The following is a 9,460-nucleotide window of genomic DNA, read 5'->3' on the forward strand; positions in this document are numbered from 1 at the left end:
ATAAAAGTTATTTGTAATTTCATTACTTAATACTTATACTTTGTGATAAGAGTAAATTTAAAAACCTTATGATAACTTATTCAGTTCGGTTCCTTCAGAATTGGTTAAACATTTACTCGGATAGATCAGACCTAAATACCTCAGAACCAAACAAGCATAAAATACAAAACCGAGAACCGAACCGGATAACTTATTCGGTCTTAATTCAGTTCGATTTCAATTCGGATTCGGTTCCAGTTCGGCTGTTCGATCCAAACGGTTATTCCCAAGAGAGACGTGGGCGATTAAGGGTAACAGGTAAGCCGTGAAGGAAAAGAAGCTCAGATGGGAGTTTAATATTTTTTTAATAATATAAATAAATAATTAACTAATTAATTAACTAAAAAGTTAGTCAGGGCAAAATAGAGTTTTTATGTCCGTTGGAGACCAAATAGACAATAAAAATATATTATAAGGATTGTCAGAGATAAAACAAAGTTCGAAAAAAACACATAAATTACCAAAACACATCAACAATTCTTGTAATTTAAACAAACCGACAAATTCAATTTTAATTGTTAATGAGATTCATCTAACGATTGTGATTGCTAAGGGCATCATTTATGGAATCATCTATAATTGCTTGGTAAACACCTTAAATCATAGTCATTAACATTTGATTAGAGATTCCAATCATGACTATATAGTTTGTTCAAAGCAATTTGATTTTGTTAGGAACTAACAAATCATCTTTTTTTAAAAAGTGGGGTATAGTATCTTTAAATAGATAATTTTAGAAGTTTCAAAAAATAATGGTCACAATAACATGAAGGAATGATATACATTGATGAAATGACATTTTTTTTAAATGTTTTTGGATTTTGATTAAAAAATGCATCTCATTAAATGTGGTTGTTCAGTTGGTTACATATTTAATTTTTACTTTTTCCATTTCTAGACAGTTCATTTAGATACAAAAATATCTCATTTTGATTATTGATTAGACTTCTTTTAAAATTTTATAAAGGTGGTTGTTGCATATATATGAATAGTTACTTGTAGGTTATCAGTCACTTTAACTTTAGGTTGTTTTACAGTTAGTTATATTAGTAACTACAATTTATAATGCTGAATTTCAAAATTTTAGATCTTTAATGTTGAATCTTACTACCGGTTGATACTTTCGAATATGAGGAATATGAATACTTTTTGAGCTCATTGAGTTTTTTAAAATTCTACATGAAAGTGATGAGTTTTTGTATGGATCGATGTTTCTCTTCACGTTATTATATAAAAGAAGAATATGATAGATTTATGATAGCGGTAAAGAGTGATACTATCAATTAGAAGTTATGAGTTCAAATTTAGTTAGAAGACATACATGGTTTTAGGAATAGATTAGTTTGCGGGTTAAAAAAAAAATCTAAATCACTAGAAAACTCAATTCACAATATAAATATTTGATTTTAAATAAATGTTTAGCTTCTATACTATTTAAAAGGTCATCAATAATTTTTAACTAAATTCGTTACTACACTTTTTGATTCCAAGTTAATTTTCAAATTTAATGATAAGAGAATGCATACATTCATAAATGGTCCAAAAATATTTAACAATCTTAATTTCACACTAAACTAGTTATACATCAACACACATATAACTGTATATGTGCTTCAATACATCAGAAGCGGAGCTAGAATTTTAGATTGACGAGGGCTAAAACGTACATCGTAAAAATATAGAGAAGGGTTTTAATTGATAATACACTAAAAAAATACATTTTTTTTATTTCCAATGCACATATATGTGCTTCGTAATTTATATTTTCCAAAAAACAAATTAAAAAAAATACCAAAAAAAAAAAATTATTTTTTACATATTCTAGTAGATATATAGAGTATTCTAAAATTCTAAAAATCACATTAGAATATTTACAGTGTAATATTCTATTAGAATATTTCACGTATTAAAAAAAAACGGTAATTTTTTATTTTTATTATTTATTTATTTATTTATTTTTATTTTTTTAAGGTAATTAAAGTTCTGAAAATAATAATTAAAAAAAGATTTTTTTGGATTTTTACTTTTATTTGGCATTTTAAAATTATTTTTAGATTTGGTCTTACAATCTCACAAAATTAACATGATCTCAAATGAACCAAAACACACACACACACACATACATACATACATACATACATACATACATACATACATACATACATACATATATATATATATATATATATATATATATATATATATATATATATATATATATATATAGACACACACACATTACTTGGGATACATAAACATGTTGAAGCTTCACCGGGTGGTAAAACACTGGTTTATAAAACTAAAGGTCTCGAGTTCGAAACTCTTTGCTTTCTTGAAGGGGCCTAATTTCTTTGTTTGGTTAGAGCCTCTAAATTGGTTGAGCTGTCCCTGGCAAGAGCAAAGACTATATCACGAGCATCAACGATTTATATGATTTTTAATCTCTTTTTGAGAAACAATAACTATATAGCAGTGTTCCTTTAGATCATGGGTATCATACTCATGATTTGATAATTTATCAAATAAAAAGTTTAAAATGAAAATATTTTCTTCTTAATGATTACATCTCAGCTAACATTAAACAAACTCAAAAGTATCGAACACTACTATATGTTTATATAAATGAATCCTCTTTTGTACCTATTTCATCTATGTATCATAAACATTTCAAAATAGTTCTGAAAATGTAATTCTTTATCATCCACACACATATATGTGATGTCCTTCTATTTAGGCTAATATATCACACATATATGTGATGTCCTTCTATTTAGGCTAATATATCATGCTACAATGTTACATATACAAAATGAAATCTTGATTTAATTAGTAAACTTGAGACGGACAAACGACACCGGGAAAAAAAGCTTAAATTTACGATCGAATCTGAAAGCAAAACAAAATCAATCTAGTGTAAAGTGTTAAAACACAAATGAATCCTCTTTTGTAACTAATTCAAGTATGTTTTACGATAAATAAATCAAGAATCATATAAGTTAAAACTGGCAATGTAGATATTGTGTATTGTATTATGACCGACCCTTTCTATATGTATTCAACTAATGTCTCTTGTATTTTGTACTATATACTGTTTAGTGAGAAGGGTTACAGTTATGAGAAAATAAACCAAATAAGATGGTATTAGAGCATTCCTAAAATCTCTCACCTTAACCATTGATTATTCTTTTCTTCTATAAAACCCTTTTCATTCTCTCTCACCTGTCAATTTCTTCTTCCTCTTCATTCTACTTTATTTCTTTATTGATTCATGTTGCAATCATCTTCATCTACTCCTAATTCCAGTTCTCAAAATCTCTATGGCATCTCCAACATTAAATCTTATATTCCTATTGTTCATGATTTGGAAAAACTAAACTGTGATGCATGGCGAAAACTTTTCCATACCTATTGCACCGAGTTTGGAGTTGCTAATCATCTAAAGGCTCCAACCGAAAAAGCTATTGCAATCACAAATGAATTGGAGAGAATCAACTCCATTGTTCAAATGTTGTTTTTTGGTACTATCTCTGAGCCATTACTTCAAACAATTCTCAAGAAACAAAGCTCTATCATGAGATATGGCAAGATCTTAAAGATCTCTTTCGCATTAAAAGGATGAAAAAGTCATTGAACTTGACAATGACCTCCATATAATTACCCAAGGTGATTATGATGTCTCCTCTTACTGTACTCGTCCCAAGTTAATTTCCGATTTGCTTGATAATATCGATTCCCCAAAACCTAAAAAGAATCTTGTTATGTATGCTATAAATGGTATAAATTCTAAGTTTGAGAGTGTTGCCACTATCATTTGTCACAACCAGCCTCTTCTTTGTTTTCTGGATACTCGATCCATGCTTATGGCTCAAGAAAATAAGATCAAACAACTTCGCCTACCCTTTCTGCAACTCATTCCTCTCATACTGTCTTGGTAACCGAACAACAAAAGAATTTCAATAATCTACCTATAAAACCGCCTTGGTGGTCGAAACAATGAAAGGGGTTGAGGATACAATGGTGGTGGTGGTGGTCACTAATCAAATTCCTCAGGTTAAAGTCTTCAAGCTCCATTGGGTTTGGGGTTCGGATAGTACCCATTGCAATATGTACAAGGTTTTCTACCAAGACCTTCACAACAGGTCTGAAATTCTAGACACTAGTATCTTCCTAATTTCAATCCTTTCCATCCCTTCATACTAAAAATATCCTTATCACACCTCCAATCATTAAAAAATTGATATACGTTCGCAAGTTTACTCGTGATAATCTTTCTTCTATTGAAATTGATGCTTATGATTTTTCTATGAAGGACTTAGAAACCAAGAAAATACTCTTCCGATGTGACAGTTCTGGCGATTTATACCTTGTCACGTTACCTACTCATCAAGCTTTCTTCTCTTACAACCCCACCATTTGGCACCAACGTCTTGGTCACCCCGACTAGGAAGTTTTTAATCAGTTACTTATGCAAAAATTAATTCCTTGTAAGAAGAATAAGAATTTTATGTTATTTTAGTCTTGTTGGTTAGGGAAGCATGTTAGGCTTCCCTTTAAATTATCAAATTATGTTGCTTCTTTTTCTTTTGAAATTTCTTACTCTGATGTTTGGACATCTCTAGATCGTAGCAATTTTGGTTTTAAGTATTATGTTATATTTCTTGACTAATCTCTCATTATATGTAGGCGTTTCCTATTAAATCTAAGTTTCATGCGTTTGAAATTTTTATTCAACTTCAAGCATAAGTTAGAAATTAATTTCAAGGTGACATTAAATATTTTAAAATATGATAATGGGGTGAGTATAATAATACTCAATTTCATAATCTTTGTACCATCAATGACATCCAAATACATTTTTATTACCCATACACTTCTTTACAAAACGGGAAGTTTGAACGTATGATTCGTATAATCAACAACATAATCTATACTCTTCCCTTTACATCTAATCTCCCTCTGCATATTAGACCAAGGCTCTTTTTGTGGCTTGTCATGTTTTGAACATCACTCCCTCCAATACCTTGAATAATATGCCTCCCTATAAAAATATTTACAATAAAACCCCTTCGTAGTCTCATATTTAGGTCTTTGATTGTCTCTGCTTCCCTCATATTCCAACTCCTCATAGATTGTTTCCTCGTCCCACCCTATGTATCTTCCTTGGCTATCCTACCCATTACAAAAGGTTTTGATGCATTAACCTTCATACTAATTCCATTATTATTTCCTGACATGGCATGTTTGATGAGACAATTTTCCATTTAGGTCATTCACACCCAATCTTGCCCCTTACTAGTTCTTCTTAGACCTGTTAGATACTTTTAATCCTAGTGCCATGAAACTTTTCTTCTCTCCTTATATACAACCTACACATCTTTCGGTGATCACGGATCTGACATTGCCATACCCACTATCGATGCTCCTACTACGCCATCTTTGTAACATCCAGAATCCTATGTATATTAATGGTGTGTTTATTTTGAGTTTTATTGAGTGACTCGACGAGTTGTGAGTCAAACTCGTCGAGTAGAGTCAAGGTGACTGCGTGAGTTTAATGAGCGGACTCGATGAGTTAGAGAGTCGACTCGCCGAGTAGGTGCTATGTAGTGAAACTCTAAATCCCCGGGTTTGGGGCCTATATAAGGGAACATATAGCCTCATTTGCGACTCATGATTTGCCCAACTTCACTGAGAGATACCCTAGTTGTCTTCTTGAGCTAAAAGAGAGAATGTTGAGATTATATTGAGTATTTTGGTGCATCTTGGGAGGGGAAGAGAAGGAATTCAAGCAATGAACAAGAAGAGGCTGTTAGATATGTTGCTTGTCACCCAAGAGCTTATGTTAAAGGTGAAAATTTCATACCTTTATCATTCTTATGGTTAGATCTCTTGATTTTGGAAGGTTAGGGTTTATGCCACCTTTATTTGGGGTTTCGAGCTTTCATAGTTGTCCTGAGGTTTAGACCTCAGATCTGGACCTTGTGAGGTCCCTACATTCTAAAGGTCCCAACTTTATACACCCATATCAAGGATAATGTGTTTGACACATTGTGAGAGCATGTTTTGGTATGTTGGAGCAAAAACTACCATGCATGAACGTAAAGATTGAAGCTTTACGTGAAAATGGAGTCTTGGGATGCTAGATCTAGTGTTTGGAGTAGTAGAGCTGCTTTGAATCGTCCAAATGAGAAATAAGATTGAAGGGACTCGCCGAGTCTATGGGCTGACTCGATGAGTCAGTTGGGGGTTTTCCCCGATGTGTCTGGACATGGGTGACTCGGCGAGTTGGCGAGACAACTCGACGAGTCAAGGTGGATTTTCACGATATGACAGAAGAAACAAGAGGACTCGACGAGTCGCATAGATGCACTCGGTGAGTCGGGTCAAACATGGACTGTTGACTAGTGTTTGACTTATGTTGACTTTAGGGTTTGGTCATACATGAGTAATGGAAACCATGGAGGGGTAAAATGGTCTTTTACACAATTTAAGAGTTAGAAAGAGAAAGAGAGGGAAACCTTTTGGTATTGATAATGAATCGAGTATTAATCAGAGATATTTATCCTATGTGATACGCGAAGGCTAGCTCGTGATTTCTATGTGCAATATTATTACTTGTAAGCTTTCAAGGTGAGCCTTCTCACTATTCTTACCATGTGTGGTATCTTTAAGCAAAAGAGATGTCTTATGTGCTTATCTGTGTATTGTAATATTCTGCATTACGTCTTTGTGATTTATACTGAGTATTATTATTAAGACCTTCCTGAATTAGGACCTGAGGGTCCTACTGAGACACATTGAACAGAGGGTCTTATCTGAGTATAAGCATGAGAGGCTACTAAGATGTGTGTGGTATTTTGGGAAACTCAATAAGATTCGTGCTTACCGTGTTTTGTGTTTAGGCACTTTTCATGATACCGGGAAGGTGCCAGCTTGATTGTACACACGAGAGAAAGAGTTATGTTTGGAGGATCCTGAATTTTTGATAAACAAATTTGAAATAAAAATGTGTTACTAGTGATTTTGAGGAAATGTGACATATGTTTATTTGTGTTTTGAAATGAAAAATTAGTCTTCAATTTTACAGTGTTACAATCTTACTCTATGCCATTAACAACCCACATCCATCCTCTCAGTCTAATTATCAACCTTCTAGCACTGTCTTATCACCCTATTCTGTTTCCACTTCCTCCTCAGCCTCTTGTCCTATTTGCACTCATCCTATGGTCACTCGTACTCGTGTGCATGTTCTTAAACTTTTATGTAAATCAAATGTTAACAGTCAATCCATTTATCCTTCACTTCATACTTACTTATAGGTTTTCAATGTCCCTTGTTGGTTTAAAGCCATGAAAGATGAATTTACTGCTCTTATTTCTAATAAAACTTGGGCCTTGCTTTTTAAACCTACTGGTGCTAGTATTATCAATTGCATATAGTTATTTAAAAAGAAAGAGCATGTTGATAGTTATTTACATGTTACACATCTCGTTTTATGGCTAACGGCCCCATCCAACGACCTGAAATAGATTGTGATGAGACTTTTATCCCTATGGTTAAACCAACGATAATTTGTACGGTCTTATATCTCGCTATCTCACAGAATTAGCATGTGCGCCAACTTGAATAAAAAATGCCTTCCTTAATGGGTATTTACAGGAAACCGTGCACATGTCTCAACTACCTAGCTTCCGTGACACCAAATTTCCTGATCACATATGTCTCATTCATAGATCTTTATACCGCCTTAAATAGGCCATGAGAGCATGGTTTCAGCAGTTTACCTAATTTCTTTTGAAGTATGGGTTTACTAACAACAAATATGATAGTTCATTGTTTATTTATCTTCAAGAAATCAGACTACTTATCTCCTTGTCTATGTGAACAACATCATCCTTACAACATCCTCTATTGATTTTTTTATAGATGATTACCAAGGTTCTTGGATCTGAGTTTACTATGACAGATTATGGAGATCTGAACTACTTCCTTGGTATATTTGTTCTGCGAGATTCTCATGGGATGTTTCTATCATTGTGAAAATATGCTCTTAAGATTCTAACTATAGCAAAGATGCTCAACTGTAATCCCGTTCGAACCCCTACTGATATGCTAGCCAAGCTTGACCATTTCGATCAACCACTTTTCGACCCTACTATCAATCATAGTCTCACATGGGCTTTTCATAAGAGCTGATTTAACCTATGTTGTGCAACAAATTTGTCTTTTTACGCATGACACACGTGAACCACATTTTACAGTTCTCAAATAGATCTTATGATACGTCTATGACATTATTGATTGTGGTTTACAATTATATTCTACCCCCATACAAAGGTCTTATTGCTTATTCTGATGCTGGTTGGGCTAGCTTCCCTAAAACATGCCGATCTACATTGGGATAATGTGTTCTTTTTTAGGAAGAAGTGTATTATATTGGTTGCGTAAACGACGTGGCACTGTTTATCACTCAAGTGTTGAGGCTGAATATAGGAACGTTACTAATGTTGTGGTTGAGATGTCATGGATTTGAAACTTACTCTTAGAGTTACATTTCCCTACAACTAGTGTGGCTATTGTGTATTGATAACGATTTCGTTCATGACAAAGTAGCACTTAAGCAGATTGAGATCGACATTGATTTCGTTCTTGAGAAAGTAACACTTGAGCAGATTCGTGTGCTACGTGTTCCCTCATCGTCTTAGTATCTAGATATTTTTACCAAGGGTCTTCCAACCTCTTTATTCACCTATATCAAAGATATTGTACTTGACACATTATGAGAGCATGTTTTTGTTAGGTTTTATACAAACAATCCTATGTGTGCATACAACCCTAGTTTGGATCTATGTTTTCACTATAAGACATACAACTATATGAACACAAAATAAACCCTGGCATGCTTCTATGATTTTCAAAATTTACATAGAAGTGTAGAAAAACATACCTTTGTTGCTATATAGCAATAACAACTAGTTTCCTTGATCTCTTGAACTCTCTTGAACTCTTGAAAGCAAGCACCACAATTGTAGTGCCTCTAATGGCTCACAAACACCTTGAAGCAAGAAGGCAACTAAGAGAGAGGAGGGAATGAAGCTAATTTCGGCCCTAGGGTTCCCTTGGAATCAAGTGGCCTTAAATTGAAGCATAGGGCATGTATTTATAGTATAGGGTACTAGGGTTTCAGTCAAAACCCTAATGGACAGCTTAGCCACCAAGCAGCCCAAGAAACCTTATGGAATGAGGCCTTGGACGAAAATATGATGATCCTTCATCATAATTTCGTTCCCCCTTAGTCCATTAGGTTTCCTAGCCCAAAACTCAACTATCACACAATTGATAGTTTATACCCCTTTATTTAATTTGTCTCTTTTAGTCACCAAATTAATTCCTAATTAATTCATGACTAATACTAATCAAA

The sequence above is a fragment of the Lactuca saligna genome, chromosome 5, assembly GCF_052625555.1.
Source record: "Lactuca saligna cultivar CGN05327 chromosome 5, ASM5262555v1, whole genome shotgun sequence".
NCBI lineage: Eukaryota > Viridiplantae > Streptophyta > Magnoliopsida > Asterales > Asteraceae > Lactuca > Lactuca saligna.